The sequence below is a fragment of the Dendropsophus ebraccatus genome, chromosome 2 (assembly GCF_027789765.1).
Source record: "Dendropsophus ebraccatus isolate aDenEbr1 chromosome 2, aDenEbr1.pat, whole genome shotgun sequence".
Taxonomy (NCBI): domain Eukaryota; kingdom Metazoa; phylum Chordata; class Amphibia; order Anura; family Hylidae; genus Dendropsophus; species Dendropsophus ebraccatus.
In genome coordinates this window covers 145,016,776-145,034,521 of record NC_091455.1, presented here as the reverse complement: position 1 = coordinate 145,034,521, position 17,746 = coordinate 145,016,776, and the positions used below count along the sequence as shown (strand labels likewise).

Here is a 17,746-nt window from a genome sequence, read left to right as displayed (position 1 = left end):
TAATACAGCAGAGGAATAATGTAAGACGTAATGCTGCAAAGACTCATAATGTATTATAAAATGCATCAGTTTACTCATACAGTGCAGGCCATGGGTAATTTTTATTCTGTTATAGGTCTGCTATGCAAGAGGCAAATGACTGTATTGCTCTAAATGTGTGGGTTAGATTAAATGTAAGTAAGCCCAAACTTGCTAGATCGGCATTTGCTAACTCAGTCTATTATGCGGATCGATAATCGTGCAGCAAGGGTTGCACAGCCCTTGGTTTAACCCCTTAGCGACCCATGACGTACCTGGTACGTCATGGAGCCGCGGGGGGGGTTCGGAGAGGGGTCTGAACGGCTCTGAACGGCGCCGCTCCCGGCTGTGATCTGTAGCCGGGGAGCGCCTCTATTAGCTGGCGCGGGTCTCGTTGCCGCGCCGGCTAATTAAGCACTTCAATGCAGCTGTCAAACCTGACAGCTGCATTGCAGTGCTTTATACACAACATCCCTGGTGTCTAGTGGGTCGGATCTCGCAATGACGCTGATCCCGGATCGGCAATAGATTGCTGTGGCCTGCAGCAGGCCACAGCAATCAATTACCGATCTGATGGATCTTTGCTGTGTATATACACAGCATTGATGTCTATGAGAGATCAATTCTGTGTATATACAAGTCCCCCAGGGGGGCTTCTAGTTAATGTAAAAATAAAAGTAAAAATGTTTTTTTATTAATGAAAAATCCCCTCCCCTAATAAAAGTCAAAATCAGCCCCCTTTTCCCATTTTATAAATAAATAAATAAACAAATAAATAAACATGTTTGCTATCGCCGCGCACTTAATCGCCCGAACTATTAATCACATTCCTGATCTCGCACGGTAAATGGCGTCAGAGCCAAAAAATTCCAAAGTGCAAAATTGCACATTTTTGATCACATCAAATCCAGAAAAAATTTAATAATAAGCGATCAAAAAGTCGCATATGCGCAATCAAAGTACTGATTGAAAGTAAAGATCATGGCGCAAAAACTGACACCTCACACAGCCCCATAGACCAAAGGATAAAAGCGCTATAGGCATGGGAATAGAGCGATTTTAAATAACATATTTTTGCTAACAATGGTTTGAATTTTTTATAGGCCATCACATAATATAAAAGTTATACATGTTATATATCGTTTTATATCGACTTGTGGAACATGCTTAAGATATCAGTTTTACCCCAGGGTGAACGGCGTAAAAACAAATACCCTCCAAATAAAAGAAATGCGTTTTGTTTTTTTTTCAATTTCACCTCACATTGAATTTTTTTCTGGTTCACACTACGTATATTTCAGTCAGTATCTTTCAGTCAGTATTGCAACCAAAACCAGGAGTGGATTAAAAATATATATAATCAATATAATATATAAATATAATCAACAATTATACATCTCTTATATGTATATTCAAATGGTGTGTAAAGGTCTTTGTGTGGCAGCTCTTCATTCATTTTTTTGAACCAATGACAGATTGGGCTGTGAGCAAAACAAGAAAGTAGGGATGCACAGCCCAAAATGCACAGTCCAGGTGCTAAACCTCTATATGAAAAAGCTCATTTACCAACCAACACCAAGATACAGAGAAACAATGGTAAGCACACCATGACATATTAACTAGAATTCATTCTTTATTGAAAATCACAAATACAAAATAATACGGCCAAAATACATGTCAAAACCCCCCTAAAAACAATTAAAATCGAACCTCATGATACAAGAGAAGTCAGGTAAATGGCCAACAACTCACTCCCTGGCCCATATATACAGCGAAGCTCACTGGTGCAATAATGTTAATAAGATATTATTGGTACTGTGCAAAATAAGCATCCTTCCTGCAAAGACCTATAAAGTGCAAGTGCATAACAATAAATACAGCAAAGTATACAGTGACACAAACATGTGATAAATAACTAACAAAATAAATGTACTATAAGCAGGCAAGAATCAGTATATCACCAGAACCCAACAGTGGCACCAGAGAGCCTCTGGATCGGGAGACCAAACTCCACGCGTTCCGTCCACTAACTGGACTTTCTCAAGGGTAACATGATGGAGGGTAGAGCATGATTATATATCATAAAAAATGTACATGATTAATATCACATGTGGCAAGCAGAGACGTTGTGGCACTGACCGTAAGGGAAGACCTCTCCATGCATGCAGTGTTGGATAAAGATGGCCGCAGTGGCGTGTAGAATACTGCGCATGCGCGAGGTACAAAGAACATCTATAGGAAGTGATGTCAGAGACGAGAACGAGGCTTGGTGTTGTGCGTTCCACGATTGGGCTGTGACTCTCTGAACTGGCCGGCATTGCTGTGTTTAGTCTCTTTCTTTCAACCAGCACAAGTGAGAAAATCTGCCTTCAGGAGACTGGACCTGGATTTCTGGTGAGTTCTGCTTTGTTTTACAGCATGATAACAACAACAACAAAAATAATGAATCTATATGGAAAACTTGCCTTATATCACATCTACTGTTGATTTAGATTTTAAGGCTGGGTTCACACTACGTATATTTCAGTCAGTATTGTGGTCCTCATATTGCAACCAAAACCAGGAGTGGATTAAAAACACAGAAAGGATCTGTTCACACAATGTTGAAATTGAGTGGATGGCCGCCATATAACAGTAAATAACTGGCATTATTTCAATATAACAGCCGTTGTTCTAAAATAACAGCAAATATTTGCCATTAAATGGCGGCCATCCACTCAATTTCAACATTGTGTGAACAGATCCTTTCTGTGTTTTTAATCTACTCCTGGTTTTGGTTGCAATACTGACTGAAATATACTGACTGAAATATACATATACTGACTGAAATATACGTAGTGTGAACGCAGCCTCACAGTGTACTTTATGCAAAAATTCTGCCTGTCATTGCAAAGTACAATTAGTGACGCAAAAAATAAGGGCTCATGTGGGTCTCTAGGTGAAAAAATGCAAGTGCTATGGCCTTTTAAACATAAAGTGGAAAAAGCAAAAGCTCAAAAATGAAAATTGGCATTGACCTTAAGGGGTTAAAAGTGTAAAATAATAAAGTTTGTACATAACTTTCCACGATCCCTTGTGTCATTCTCGCTTCTGACCGCTTTCTGCTGCCACCAGTGGAACTTCAGAGCTGGTTTCTGAAATGCCAGGCCACTCAGCCAATCAAGATGGCAGTTCCATCATGCCAAATGATTGGCTGAGCGACTTTTCATTTCACAGACCGCCTCTAAAGTTCCACCGTCAGCTGCGCAGACCGGACAGAAGCAAGAAGAACACCGGGGATTGTGGAGAGGTATGGATAGGTATGAAGTTTATTATTTTTTACACAGTCATCAGCCGTCGGCCACGCATCACTGAGCGCCCAGCGCCCGATGATTTTTAGGTTGAAATAAATGACAGGCATCAGCTCTCCATTGTTTCATCAGCTGATCATTATCTTTATTACATGGAGAAATAATCCAATGAATTGGCCTGATTTGATTAAAGCCTATGACACAGATTAGGGCCTATTATGCTGCATTTACACGTAACGATTATCGTGCGAATTTGCATGATAACGATCAAATTCAAACGATAATCGTACGTGTAAGCGCAGCAAACGATTAAACGATGAGCGAGAAATCGTTCATTTTGATCTTTGAACATGTTCTCAAATCGTCGTTGATCGTTCCCAAAAATTTGCAGATCGTTCCGTATGAACAGTCGTTTGCCGATTTAACCAATGTGTGAGATAGGCTTAAGCGATCGCAAAACAATCGCAAAATGAATTTTCCGTACAATATATCGTACTGTCTAAACTCTGATCGTTATGAAAAAAAATTGTTACTTCGACATCGTTAATCGTACGAACGGGCCAATTATCGTTTCTTGTAGACGCAGCATCACACAATGCAATGATTGTGCTGCCTGGGCTGTACTAACATGGCTAGATTGACCTAAACTCTTATTAAGTACTTTGTTGCTACTTCTCAGGCTTTTATGACAGTCTTAATTCTGTTAGGCATAGACTTTACTAATGAGAAACAATATTCAAAACCAAATAAACACTTATGCACCTGAGAACCTATACAATGTATTACCTTATCTGTAGAGTTCTGCCACACTGGTAGCTGATAGAAATCCAGGAAGTAAAAAAAAAGGCCTCTGTGCAATTCCCATTCTCTCCTGCTCCTGCTGCTATCCCCTCTAGGAGACAAATCTTCAATGCCTCTGTCTCACATTGTGTGTGTTTGCTGATGGTGCATACAGGGAGCAGGGCGTGATGTCACAGGAGGCTTGGCTGGATCCCCCAATCCCCTGACTGATTCACCATTTCTAACCGGCCAGAAGCAGCTACTGCACTCATTTTACTGATTGTAATGGGTGGGGGCTGTGATGATCACATGAGGGAAAGCATTGCATTCTGGGAAATACCAACCAGGAAGAACAGAAACACAAAAGAGAGCAACCTCTCCCCCCCCCCCCCGGGATAGACAGGCAAGTAATGCTATATGCTTCTGCAAAAGTTTCATTTTTTTTTATTTCTACCTGGAGTTCCCCTTTAACTTCTTCCATCCCCTCCTTCTCATTGTTTGGGGCCTTTCTTCATTGCTGTGGGGCCCTTGTTATATATTTGCATCTTTCATGCCTTTTGATTTTTATATTAAAAATGTCTTTATGGTGGTTGCCAGATTGTCTTTGATTGATAACATTTTGTATGTCTAGTGTTCACTAGGTTTATTACGCCTTATATGAGGGCAGCATAAACTAGTGATATAAACATATCGGAATAAAATAGTGATATAAACAGATCGGTGTATTACATCATTTTGTTCAGCCATTCTCCTAATATGCAGGAGAATAGGATTCTTGCCACACCCCTCCCCCCCCACACAAGCTCCAGCTGCTGATTAACAGTTGGCTGCCTATACACAGCATTGATAGATAACTGCCAATCAGCAGCTGGTGGGCAGAGTTTTCTGCTTCATTTGAATAATGAGGACTATTGGGCTCAAGCACATAATGGAGAGGACTACGTATTGTCCTTTTTATTCAGGAAGATATCTCTGAATCAGCTGCACAATGTAAGTGATACATCATTCTGTTCAGCTTCTCTGTCACTATGTTATGCTACCCATAGATAGGAAAGCATAAACCTGCTAAAAGAGTCTCTTTACATACCTTTATTTCTTTTATATTTCTTCTTTTATTGCAAAAGATTGTCTCTGGGGCAGGACAATTGGTGATTTTTTTTAATGTTACAAAAATAGTAAACATGAACAAAAGCCAATACTACCTCAGATCCATCAGTGATTGACAGGGTAGATACATTTGATGAAAATTGACCCAGTAAAAATGGCTTACCCCATAGCAGTACATAATTTGCATACTTTTTTAGGTGGTGCAAGTGTGAAGTAACTAGATTATATAAATAAAATCAATGTAGAATTAAATCTAACCACATTGATTATATTTTAGATGTAATGGTATGCTGACATTTACAGGCACTTAAGGATTATTAGCATTATTGAAAGTCATTATTTTAGTCCTAACAGGAAATAAAAGTTTCAAGCACATGTATTGACTTTGTGATCTGAATACTGAACTATGTCATTTAACAAAGTTGTTTGTGAGCTACTATAAATTCTGCACACTAAATCGAAGGCAAAAGCATTCAAAGTAGACATATTAACAAACACATGGCCGAATCTAAAACATGACGGAAGAGGAAATGGCAGAAAAGAAGGGAATCAAAATGATACTGACACTGTACTGAGTAGAAAACCCTCTCATTTTTATCCACTGCTCCCTGATTAACTCTGCCGGTGATCAGACACCTTTCAGCTCTCCTCTGATGCCTGTCTGCATGAGGGATTCTGTAGGCCTTATCTCCTCTCCCTGCTGCCGGAGGACTGAGTGTAAGACCTTCCTACTCCAGTGGTCTAGATCCTGCATGCACAGACATAGCCATATAGTAGTGACATAGACATAGACATAGTAGTGAGTGCTTCAACTCCCCAGAGCCTCATCTGGACATCTAACGACACTGACATGCAACTGTCACCTGCACCCCTTCACCGATAACTGCTCCAGGCGGCTGGTACGAGTATCAGCAGACACCAGCAACAGTAGGTGTGCAGTCACCAAGGGAGTTGTGTGTGAAGGGGGAGCTTGTTCAGGCCATGTGAAATTACCAGAGATCATTCAAAGAGCGAACACCCGTTTGTCGGCTGATTTGATCTTTTGTGCGTCCAGTAAAATCATTGTTGTTGGCCACGCAGCTCTCTGTGTAAACAAGAGATGTGCAGTGATAACAGTGGATTTAAATGGCCACATGACATGATAAAGTAATTGATCATGCCTTTTAAAGGCACTGCAAAGGAGCTCCCTTCTCACTGATTGGTGCCCACTTGTGGCCGTACATGGCCACATATCGTGACAGATAAAAAGGGCCCTATGTCACTGTGCCACATAATGTCAGATTTGCCTTTACGTGAAATTTTAACATGTACTGTATAAGATTATCTTCCCTGTCCTTTGCTTCCATGGTTATGTAATTTAATATCTTTTAACGCATACCGCAAATTAAATTTTAGGAAAGTAGATCTGTCATTGGAAAACAGGTTCACTTGACATGTTCTCCCCAGCAGTTTTAGACTAAGGCTTTAGGTGACCAATACGTGGCTGCTTCATTACAGTGCCACAGTGAAAAAGGTACATTTGGCAGTTTTCATACCTTTTTTTATATCATACGTCATGGTGCTTGTTCCAGTAAAAAGTGATCTTTTATCATTTGTGAATTGTGCTACCTGGGCGGGGCTTCACGGACAAAGCACCTCTTAGTCCGCCTACAACACCAATGTAGGCCCCGCCCCCATGACGGTATCAGCGCATTGGCCGCCCAATTGCTGTGGTCCTGGGCAGCACATAGCAGCCGGGATTGCGGCGGTTCAGAGCAGGGTCACCGCGTGGCCCCCCTCTCAACTCCCCTGTGTCGTTAAGGGGTTTAGGGGAATCTGTCCGCTCCGGCACCCTACCTAAGGTGCTGACAGTCCCCTTGTAAACATGGCACCTTTTGGTAATTTTCTGTGCAGTGGATTATGCACAACCACAGGTCTCCTACTGTAATGAACAGTCAAATAGGAGTTGTTTATGTTACACTCTGGCACACCTCCCCATTCCTTCCTCCTCCTTCTTCATGAATAATCAATGTTGCCCAGCCTCCTGCTCGCTCAGCGGTCAGCCAGTGTCTCTGATTGCAGATCAGTCCTCTATAGGCAGTTTATATCTGAAAGAAACATTCAGATATAGTTGAATCTCTGAGCCTGAATGTATTGGAGCTGTGGTCTAGGGGTAACTCACCTGTCTAGAGACCTGACAGCAGTTCATTCTTTGGATCAATCTCCTGGATGACAGATCACAAGCAGTGCAGAATGTGATCAGCTGAGGATCAGGCATTTTCCTGCTCCTCAGCTGATCGCTGTTACTTTTACAAAGGCCAATTATTGGCCTTTTGGCAGCGCTCTAAGCCAATAATCAACCTGCGTAAAAGGCCCTTATGACTGCAGAATGAGCCTACACTAGATCTGTTTGTAGTGTTTGTACCAGGGCACAGTTTTTTAATTTTATTTTATTTTTTTATTCATTTATTTTTTGCATTAAATAGTGGTCTTTTAGGGAGTGGCCTTCTCAAGAGTGCATAATGTATTGAATGGAAAATATGGCACAGGAGAAGGGAGTGGCTATAGAAGGGAGTAGTCTTCTCAAAGAGTTGCTACTTTGGAGAGGTTATACCAGTAAATTGTTTTGTTTTATTGTAAATTGTGACACTGATCAATGGAAATATAGCAACAAATACAGTAATGTATTTACATCATATTTATCATAATACAAAATAAAAACTGAACTGAACAAATATATCATTTAGAAAAATTTGTCTAATCTAGCAAGCAAGTCTTTGTATTTATTTTATGAATGTAAGCACAGTTACCTAAACACATATAAACTATACCAAGTACGTATATCTTTATGTATCTAATGTAATTTATAAGAAAACCTACAAAAGAGTGTAGACACAGCCGTGCATGGCTGCATGGCATTTGTCTATTTGTTTAATCAAAAAATAGTTATCTTTCTCCGTAACATAGATACTGTTTTCAATTTCCTATTTTCAGACTTAAAATGTTCCATGAGTTGACAGCCAAAGATCTGTCATCATATTTGGAAACACAAGAATTATGCTGATTGAGTCTGCTTCAGTGAGGAAATGATTTCCCAGTGGCACAGTATGGGCATTCTAAATTCTGTGATAGTGGTTGTATGGCAACAGGATATCTTCTGATATCATATAGACATAACTGTACAAGTAAAATTAGATAATGAAGATCTATAATTATATGCTTTATGATTTTATTTTATACAGTTCTAGTAAGGAAATCTGAATATTGGATTATTTCTATGACAATCATGGTTGAGCACATTTAGCAGCAACTAACTGAGAGATTGAGGGTGCGTTTACGCAGAGAGATTTATCTGACAAATTTTGGAAGCCAAAACCAGGAATGGATTTGAAAAGAGGAGAAATCTCAGTCTTTCCTGTATGATCTGATCTCTGTTTATAGTCTGTTCCTGGCTTCAAATGTCTGGCAGATAAATTTCTCTGTGTAAACGCACCCTTTGAGGTTTCTGTCTGGCAGGGTTATGGGTCACAATGTATGTGCACTTTTTTCAGGGGCAGCAATGTGTGTGACGTGTCATAGTTACCAACAATCCCAGGAAAAACTTGCAAAGGGGGTAGGTTTGGAAGTTTAGGGTTGTTTCTGGGCAGTCCACATGGTAGCAATGTCCTGGGATTATGTAGGCAATTATGTTAAGAGTATGGCACAAATTTTAGGAACAGTTTTGTAGGACACAGTATTTTTTGGGGACAGGTGCACTATATGTATGGGGCAATATCTATGGCACTATTTTCAAATAAAGTAAAGCGACTTTTTCCAATATTATGTTAAATCTGGAAATATCTTATAAATAAAATAATATATAGAATAATTTTTTATTAAAAACAGTTTGTTTTGAAAAATCTTGGATTTTTTTTATATTAGTAATAGTAATATTAATAAAGGGGTATTCAATGGAGTAAGTTTACTGTATAATAGTACTTAAAGTAAAAGTAAAGTAAAAAATAAAACAAAAAAACCCTTACCTCTCTTATTTTCCTCACCACTGTTGTTCTCATGACGTCTGGTCCCACTGCACATCACCTATTGCATGCTCAGCTAATCAGCAACCACCATGGTGTTACCCATAGCCATTGATTTCTGGGCTACGGAGAACAGCACTACTGGGGAGGAGCAAAAAAAGGGCATACACAGTTTTTTTTTTACCCCCTGGTTGGGCTCTATTATACTGAAAAGTTATTCCCTAGTTTTCCTCTTTAAAGTATTTCTCCTGATATTTCCTATAGTTCATATTTAATTATATTTTTTTTTTGCAGAATATCATTGCAAACTGTGTAAAAGAACACACAGATGGCCAGGTAGAAAAAAGAAATCTTAGACCTTGGAAACTGACAACAACCTTCTTTATGTTGGCAACTGTATACTATAAATAAAATGTGTTCACATGATTGTACTGTAACGTAATACAATAGTCCTTTATCCTCTAAATTAACCAGAAGCAGAGGCATTATTATAACATCTTAAAGTGAATTTGCTCAGTGAGTGTACACATTAACCTTACATTACTAGCTTTTAATGCTTTCTTGTACGCATGGTCTTTTGTTGGCCACATTAGTCTAATAGTAACCCTCCAATGATTCTCAATAGGCTGCTTTATGCTCTTTGCTAATTAAAGGTCCATTGAATTGCAAACTTTGTGTTTCAATAACCTATGTGTATCAAAGTAGATGGCTCAGAAATCCATACAAACAGCCCATAGCAGTTTTTAGGAGCTTACAAATAAATAATGTAAGTTAATAATGAGGGAAGGGAAGAGATAGCTTTCTTTGATGGCTCTGACCGTCTTTGTGACCTGATTATGTCACAGAGTGTCAGCACCAGAGACACTACAAAGGGCATAGCATCCCATCAAATCTATTTCCTATGTCTACTGTGAGTCTTGTTAGAAGCACAAAATCTATCAGGCCTCATTAGCGCCATTTACCATCAAGGAGCACGGATGGCCCCTTCATCACAATAATGAGAACTACAGCTCTCATTCTCTCTCCTAATTGGATCAGCTCATGCTTCTCTTCTATTTATCCATTAGCAGCTAATTGTGTATTAAAATGCTCAGAAGGTTGCTTCATGGCCTAGGTCTTGACCACAAGTTGAATTTCCTGAAGCAAAAATCTGTGCATCTTCTTTTTCAAGATGTGTTTCTGAGAAGTAAATTTATAGCTGTGTTCTAGTGTGACCTGCTATATATAATTCGGGTTAGTATGTAAACACTACACTACACTGACATTTGTGTGCTTTTATTGCATATACAATGCATTATTTGGCCTCGATTCACATGCTGTGTTCATGGCATGGTATCTAGATGTTTACTGGTAGGAGAATATTACGTTCTCAATGAGGCTAGGTTCACACTGCGTTTTTGCAATCCGTTTTTATCATCCGTTATTTTGCAAAAATTGGATGAAAAACGGCTAAAAAAAGGATGCATTTGTGTGCATCCGTTTTGATTCGTTTTTCCATTGACTTCCGTTGTAAAAAAAAAAACATCAGTTTTTTTACAATGGAAGTCAATGGAAAAAAGGATCAAAACGGATGCACACAAATGCATCCATTTTTTCATCCGTTTTTTTTTTGCAAAAAACGGTTTGCAAAAACGCAGTGTGAACCTAGCCTAACACGATATTTATATATGCTGGAATGCAAGCAGTCTTAAATTGTTTTTGGCTATATTTATGAAATGATAATTTCCCACAAACAGGTTGCTTATGTAAAATGAAAGTCATAAAGGGAACCTATCATGTTGAAAACAGACCAAGCTGTAGGCATCACATTACAGAACAGGAAGATCTACTCAGTGATTCTATATGCACACTCACTGACTACTGACTAGGACCACCCACTTGACTACTTATTTTAGAATAAGAAGAGATTTCAATAAATAAATTAGTAGTTATTCTGGAACCTCCCCCCCCCCCCAGACAAAAACAAAACTATGTATCAGTCTTCTCAGCTCCTCCTACTCTATAACATAATGACCTTAAGAATGAACTTCTTTTTCAGTGTGACAGGTTCCCTTTAAAGGATATGCATGTATCTGTGCTGCCAGTTTCCAGACATATATCACTCAGGCATTGCATACATACCACAGTGATGCTGTGTGATCTGGCATCATCAGAAAATATGTTTTTTATCCCGGGCTGACAGTTTCACAGGTGCCGTTCTTTGACACTGTCAGATACCGCTCTCTGCCCGCTACTGTATTTTCAGGCCACAGCCTGTCACCTCTGGCTGTCAATCATTCTGGAGAAGCTGGGGTGGTGGCGGCAGCAGCCTGGAGATACCATGGTGTGTATGCGATGCTTGTGTGATTGTCATCTGGAAACTGTCAGCATTGATAAATGCCAAAGGAAGTTCTTATTACTGATTTTTTCGGGAAAAAAGGTAAAAAAATTTAGGAAGCTCAATTGTAGCATTATTACTTTCTATGGAGGACACAGGATTATTGCTCTGTAGTGGGCACAAAGTTGGGAATCTTATCTATGTAGTAGGTACATATAGGGTTGGGACAGAAAGGGGGCATTATTTCTATTAGTGCCTAATTCTAGGGGGCACAAAAGAGGACATTATTACCGTATTTTTCGCTTTATAGGTCGCGCCTTTTGATAAGACGCACCTCTGATTTCAGGGGGGAAAAATAGAAAAAAAAATATTTTGCTCATTGTCACAGTTTGGAGATAGCAGCAGTGTGATTGGTGCCAATCCCCCCATATAGTGCCCCACAAAGTAGCCAATGCCCCCATATAGTGCCCCACATAGTAGCCAATGCCCCATATAGTGCCCCACATAGTAGCCAATGCCCCCATATAGTGCCCCACATAGTAGCCAATGCCCCCTTAAAGTGCCCCATATAGTAGCCAGTGCCCCCATATAGTGCCCCACATAGTAGCCAATGCCCCCATACAGTGCCCCCATATAGTAGCCAATGCCCCCATACAGTGCCCCTATATGGTAGCCAATGCCCCCATACAATGCCCCCCATGGTAGCCAATGCCCCCATACAATGCCCCCCATGGTAGCCAATGCCCCCATACAATGCCCCCCATAGTAGCCAATGCCCCCATACAGTGCCCCCCATGGTAGCCAATGCCCCCATACAGTGCCCCCCATGGTAGCCAATGCCCCCATACAGTGCCCCCCATGGTAGCCAATGCCCCCATACAGTGCCCCCATATAGTAGCCAGTGCCCCTATATAGTAGCCAATCCCCCCTGCGACCAGAAAAACAACAAACAGGCTACTCACCCGTCCGCCGGCCCCAGCAGCTCCTCTCACGACACTCCGGTCTCCCGTCATCCTCCGGCACAGGCAGCGGAGCGGAGCGGAGAGAGACTGCCGCTGCAGAACACTTCCGGGACACAGGCAGCGTCTCTGTACCCCGCTGCCTGTGCCCGGAGGATGACGGGAGGCCGGAGAGTCGGGAGAGGAGCTGCTGGGGCCGGCGGAGAGGTGAGTAGGACAGCGATTCCCTCTGCCCGCCCAGCCGGCCCCCTCCATCGCCGCTTAGCCGATCAGGAGCCCAGGAAAGTGCTGCTCATTGCACTTTCCTGGGCTTCTGATCGGCTGTCAGCTGAGCGGGGATAGAAGGGGCGGGCGGAAAGGGTCACTCAGGGCCGCTCACTATGCATATGCACAGTGAGCGGCAATACAGGGGGCGGGCGGGACGGCTTCCTTGCAGTGCTCGGCACTGCTTGGGAGCCGTCTTCGCTTTATAGGACGCACTTAGTTTTTCCTCCCACTTTCGGAGGAAAAAAAGTGCGTCTTATAAAGCGAAAAATACGGTACTTTGTAGAAGGCACAGCGGTAAGTATTTTGTTTTACTACAAGAAGGAACAAAATGGACTCTTGAACTGCAAAGGGTCACAAAAGAGGGCATTACTACTATGTGAGGTCTAAAGGGGGCACTATAATAGTTTGCAGGCACTGTGCTGTGTGAAAGCACTATTGGGCTATGTTAACACATGTTACAGTTGTTATTTTTTTAAATTAATGTCCGTTATTCATGCATCTTGTTTTAGCATAATGGCCGCTATTTCTTGTTAAGCAATGCCTGTCCAAGAAAAATGGTGAAATGATGGTGTGTGAACATAGCTATACTATGGTGGTGCTATTCTGTAAAGTGCTACTTTTAGGTACAATTCAGAGCACTGGGGCTATTGCTTTTGAGGGTCACCATATATCTGGCACCATAGTTTCCAGTGGTGCCACTTTATAGGGGGATATAGTTATAGCACCATTATTTTTGAATTATTGTGTTGGCACTCCATAGCACAGCAGGTACAGCAATAAGGGCAAGCCCAGAATTAGAGGTAGCAGGATAGGGGATGTTGTGTAGAGCTGGAAAGGTGTAGAATCGAAAATGTCTAAACAGCAAATTTTACAGACAGAAGTAAAGTTCATGGTAGTATATTCCGCATTGAAAAGACCATTGGACCACTGGACAACTAAAATCCGAGAAGACATCAGGTATGGATTATTGGTTTTAGTTACATTGTACTCAGCTATATAGTCAGTAATTACAGTTGTGTAGGGTTCATATTTATCACTATAATGTCACTATATGGTAGTGATATTTATCTTTACATAGTAATTTTACACTATGGTAATAGTGATATCTATATCATAAAAATGAAAGTCTGTCTGTCTTTCTGTCTGTTTATACCTCTGTTCTCTATAGACTTCCAAACGCCTGAACCGTTTGACTCCAAATTTGACAGGCAGATACATTGGGTGCCTGGGAAGGTTAGAGTGAAAGTCACGTCCTTGCCAGATGTACAGGAGGGGAGGGGGAGGGAGAAGAGCGCCCCAAAGAAATGAATGGGAAAATCTCCACACTGCACACACATGTGACATGATTAGTGCTGCAGCTCTCCAGCAGTAATGACAGTCTGAAGCCTTAGCAACCAATAGGATTACTACTTTCATTTTCACAGGGAGCTGGAATCTGATTGGTTGCTAGGGCCAGCTGCTTGAGAACAGATCCACAGAAATAAATGGTAGAACACCTACTCCAACTATACAGTACAGGTATACAGGACACTACTGGTTTACAGGACTCCAAAACTACACAGGACCTCTACCAACTATTTATTACAGGTATACAGGACCCCCTACTCCAACTATACACTACAAATATACAGGACCCCCTACTTCAACTGTACACTACAAGTATACAGGACCCCTAAAACTATACACCACAGGTATACAGGACCCCCAAACTATACACTACAGGTATGCAGGACCTCCACCAACTATATACTACAGGTATACAGGACCCCCAAACTATATACTACAGGGATACAGGACCTCCACCAACTATATACTACAGGTATACAGGACCCCCAAACTATATACTACAGGGATACAGGACCTCCACCAACAATATACTACAGGTATACAGGACCACAAAAACTATACACTACAGGTATACAAGACCCCCAAAACCTTCACCAACTATATAATACAGGTACACAGGATCGCCAAACTATACACTACACCTCCACCAAATATACACTTAAGGTATACTGGACCCCCCAACTCTGCACTACAGGTATACAGCACCTTCAACAAGTATACATAACAAGTATACAGGACCCCCAAACTATACAGTACAGGTATACAGGACCCACTCTGCACTACAGGTATACAACACCTTCACCAACTATATAATACAGGTATACATGATCCCCAAGCTATACACTACAGGTATACAGGGTCCCCCAACTCTACACTACAGGTATACAGCACCTTCACCAACTATATACTACAGGTACACAGGATCCTCAAACTATACACTTCAGGTATACATGACCCCTAAAAACGATACACTTTATGTATACAGAACCCCTCCAACTATACACTATAGGTATACACAAATTCCACCGATTCCACATATCTTGTTAGACGATTGCAATATCTTTCAGACGATTGCAGTTTCCTGTTAAGCACCATTTGCAATTACAATAAACAAGGCCCAAGGCCGATCACTGCAGGTGGTGGCATAAATCTGGATTCTGCATGTTTTCCACATGGACAATTGTATGCTGCTGCTCCAGAGTTGTATCAGGTAAAAATCTTTATGTCAAGCACCTGGCAATAACACTGCCAATGTTGTATATAAGCAGGTTGTATACAACACTGCTCAGGTTGTATATAACCAGGCTGTATACAACACTGCCAATGTTATATACAACCAGGCTGTATGTAACACTGCCAATGTTGCAAATAACCAGGCTGTATATAACACTGCCAATTCTGTTTATAACTAGGCTGTATATAACACTGTCAATGTTGTATATAGCCAGGCTCTGTATAACACTGCCAGTGCTGTATATAACCAGGCTGTATATAACACTGCCTGTGTTGAATATAAACAGGCTGTATATTACACTGCCAATGTTGCATAAAACCAGGCTGTATATAACACTGCCAATGTTGTAAATAACCAGGCTCTGTATGTAACACTGCCAAATGCTGTATATAACCAGGCTGTATATAACACTGCCTGTGTTGAATATAAACAGGCTGTATATTACACTGCCAATGTTGCATAAAACCAGGCTGTATATAACACTGCCAATGTTGTAAATAACCAGGCTCTGTATGTAACACTGCCAAATGCTGTATATAACCAGGCTGTATACAACACTGCCAATGTTGTATATAACCGGGCTGTATATAACACTGCAAATGTTGTATATAACCAGACTCTGTATACAGTCTGATCGTATGACATCTCAGTTTGGCTTTTAGGTATTTAGGACGTTTAAAGTTTTTAGTTAATTTCTAATGTGCGTAAGGTACAATTTTCATAAACAGTGCAGAACTGTCTGGGTATTTAGGGCTATATAGGCTCCTAGCGATTTCCCCTAAACAAAAAAAGGGGGCATAGATTGGCCTCCTGGGCACCATTGGAACAAATCTAATTAACACACTGACAATTTATACCCGGGCAGCGCCGGGTACATTTTCTAGTAATAGAAATTGTAGTAGTTGTGTTATAGGAGTACTTTTTGGGCCTTGCCCAGTGACACTTCTTTTTGTTCTTTACCAGCATGGAGGTACAGTAATATTTAAACACTGTATTGTGGAAATTTTTGGTCATGAAGTAATAAATCACGTGTAATGATAATAAAAGTAATAGTAATAATAATAATATTTATTTGTATAACGGCAACAGATTCCGTAGCACTTGTGTGTTTCTTTGTGTAGTGGGTAGTAGTGGGTTCCTGTGTACCTGATTTTTTTAAGCCCCTAGCAATAGCCCTGGAAGAGCTGCATACTATGAGTTGACTAAATGTGACAATATTTTTGGTACAATATTTCAACATTAGGAGCTCCATCTTTAATTATGCCCTGTAGATGATTGTGTTTTTAATGCAGTACATAAAATGCTAAATACTCATTTGTCTGGCCTTAGTGGTCAAAGAGGACCTTTAGTCAGTCTCATACATTTTTTAAAAATATAATTTATTAGGCTTGGGCTTAGCCTACTAGGCTAAGATGGTGTGACTAGAGATGACTAGGGGCTTCATAATCACATCCCTCTGAAACTGGCTGATGCCCTCTCAGCCTCTTAATCACACTCACTGAATCTCAAATTCACACCCCATTTTGCATTTAAAGCGTAACTATAAAATATTTTGACCATTCAGTTTTAGTTAGCTTAGGTCATGATAAGAATTTTTGCAATATACAATGAACAGTTTTTTTAAATACATAAAGACAAAAGTCCCTTCTGAGCTCTCTTTGCCTCTGAGTTATTTCTGCATTTCTGCTGGACACGCCCCCTCCCTGGAGATCCGTACTTAAGGTACTATTACACGGAACGATAATCGGCCGAATTGGCCCGATTCGGCCGATTATCGCTCCGTGTAATAAATGCAACGATCAGCTGATGACAACGATCATCGGCTGATCGTTGATATAGGTTAGACCCTATTTTTGTCGGGCGCCGACCGCGCACCGCTACGTGTAATAGCGGTGCGTGGCCGGCGACTAACGATATACATTACCCATCCACGTTCCAGGGCTGCTCCTGCCGTCCCCTTCTCCCGGGGTCCCGCGTGCTCTCTAACTTCACAGCGGCCTGTCAGCTGGTAGGCCACTCAGCCAATCACAGGCCGCAGCAGTCCCGGCCTGTGATTGGCTGAGCGGCCTACCAGCTGACAGGCCGCTGTGAAGCTAGAGCGCACACGGGACCCCGGGAGAAGCGGACAGCAGGAGCAGCCCTGGAACGTGGATGGGTAATGTATGCCAGTTTAGCAAGGGCTGCAAGGACATCGGTAACGATGTCCTTGCAGCTCTTGTCAAACGATTATCGGGCCGTGTAATAGGCCCAGTAAACGAGCAACGATCTAGCAGATCGCTGCTCGCTTACAGGTATTATCGGGCACTGCTCGCCCCGTGTAATACCACCCTTAGAGTACAGACTCTGACAGGAGGATCAGATAACAGCCCTGACACAGAGAGAAACATAAACAAAACCTCCTCCCCCCCCCTCCTAGCAGCACACTCTCC

At 41.3% G+C, this 17,746-nt stretch overlaps 1 protein-coding gene across 4 annotated transcripts in view; it reads right to left on the bottom strand.

Moving 5' to 3' along the window:
- POU6F2 (POU class 6 homeobox 2) overlaps positions 1-17,746 on the bottom strand; it is a 226,332-nt gene that overhangs the window by 25,104 nt on the left and 183,482 nt on the right. The window lies entirely within an intron of this gene.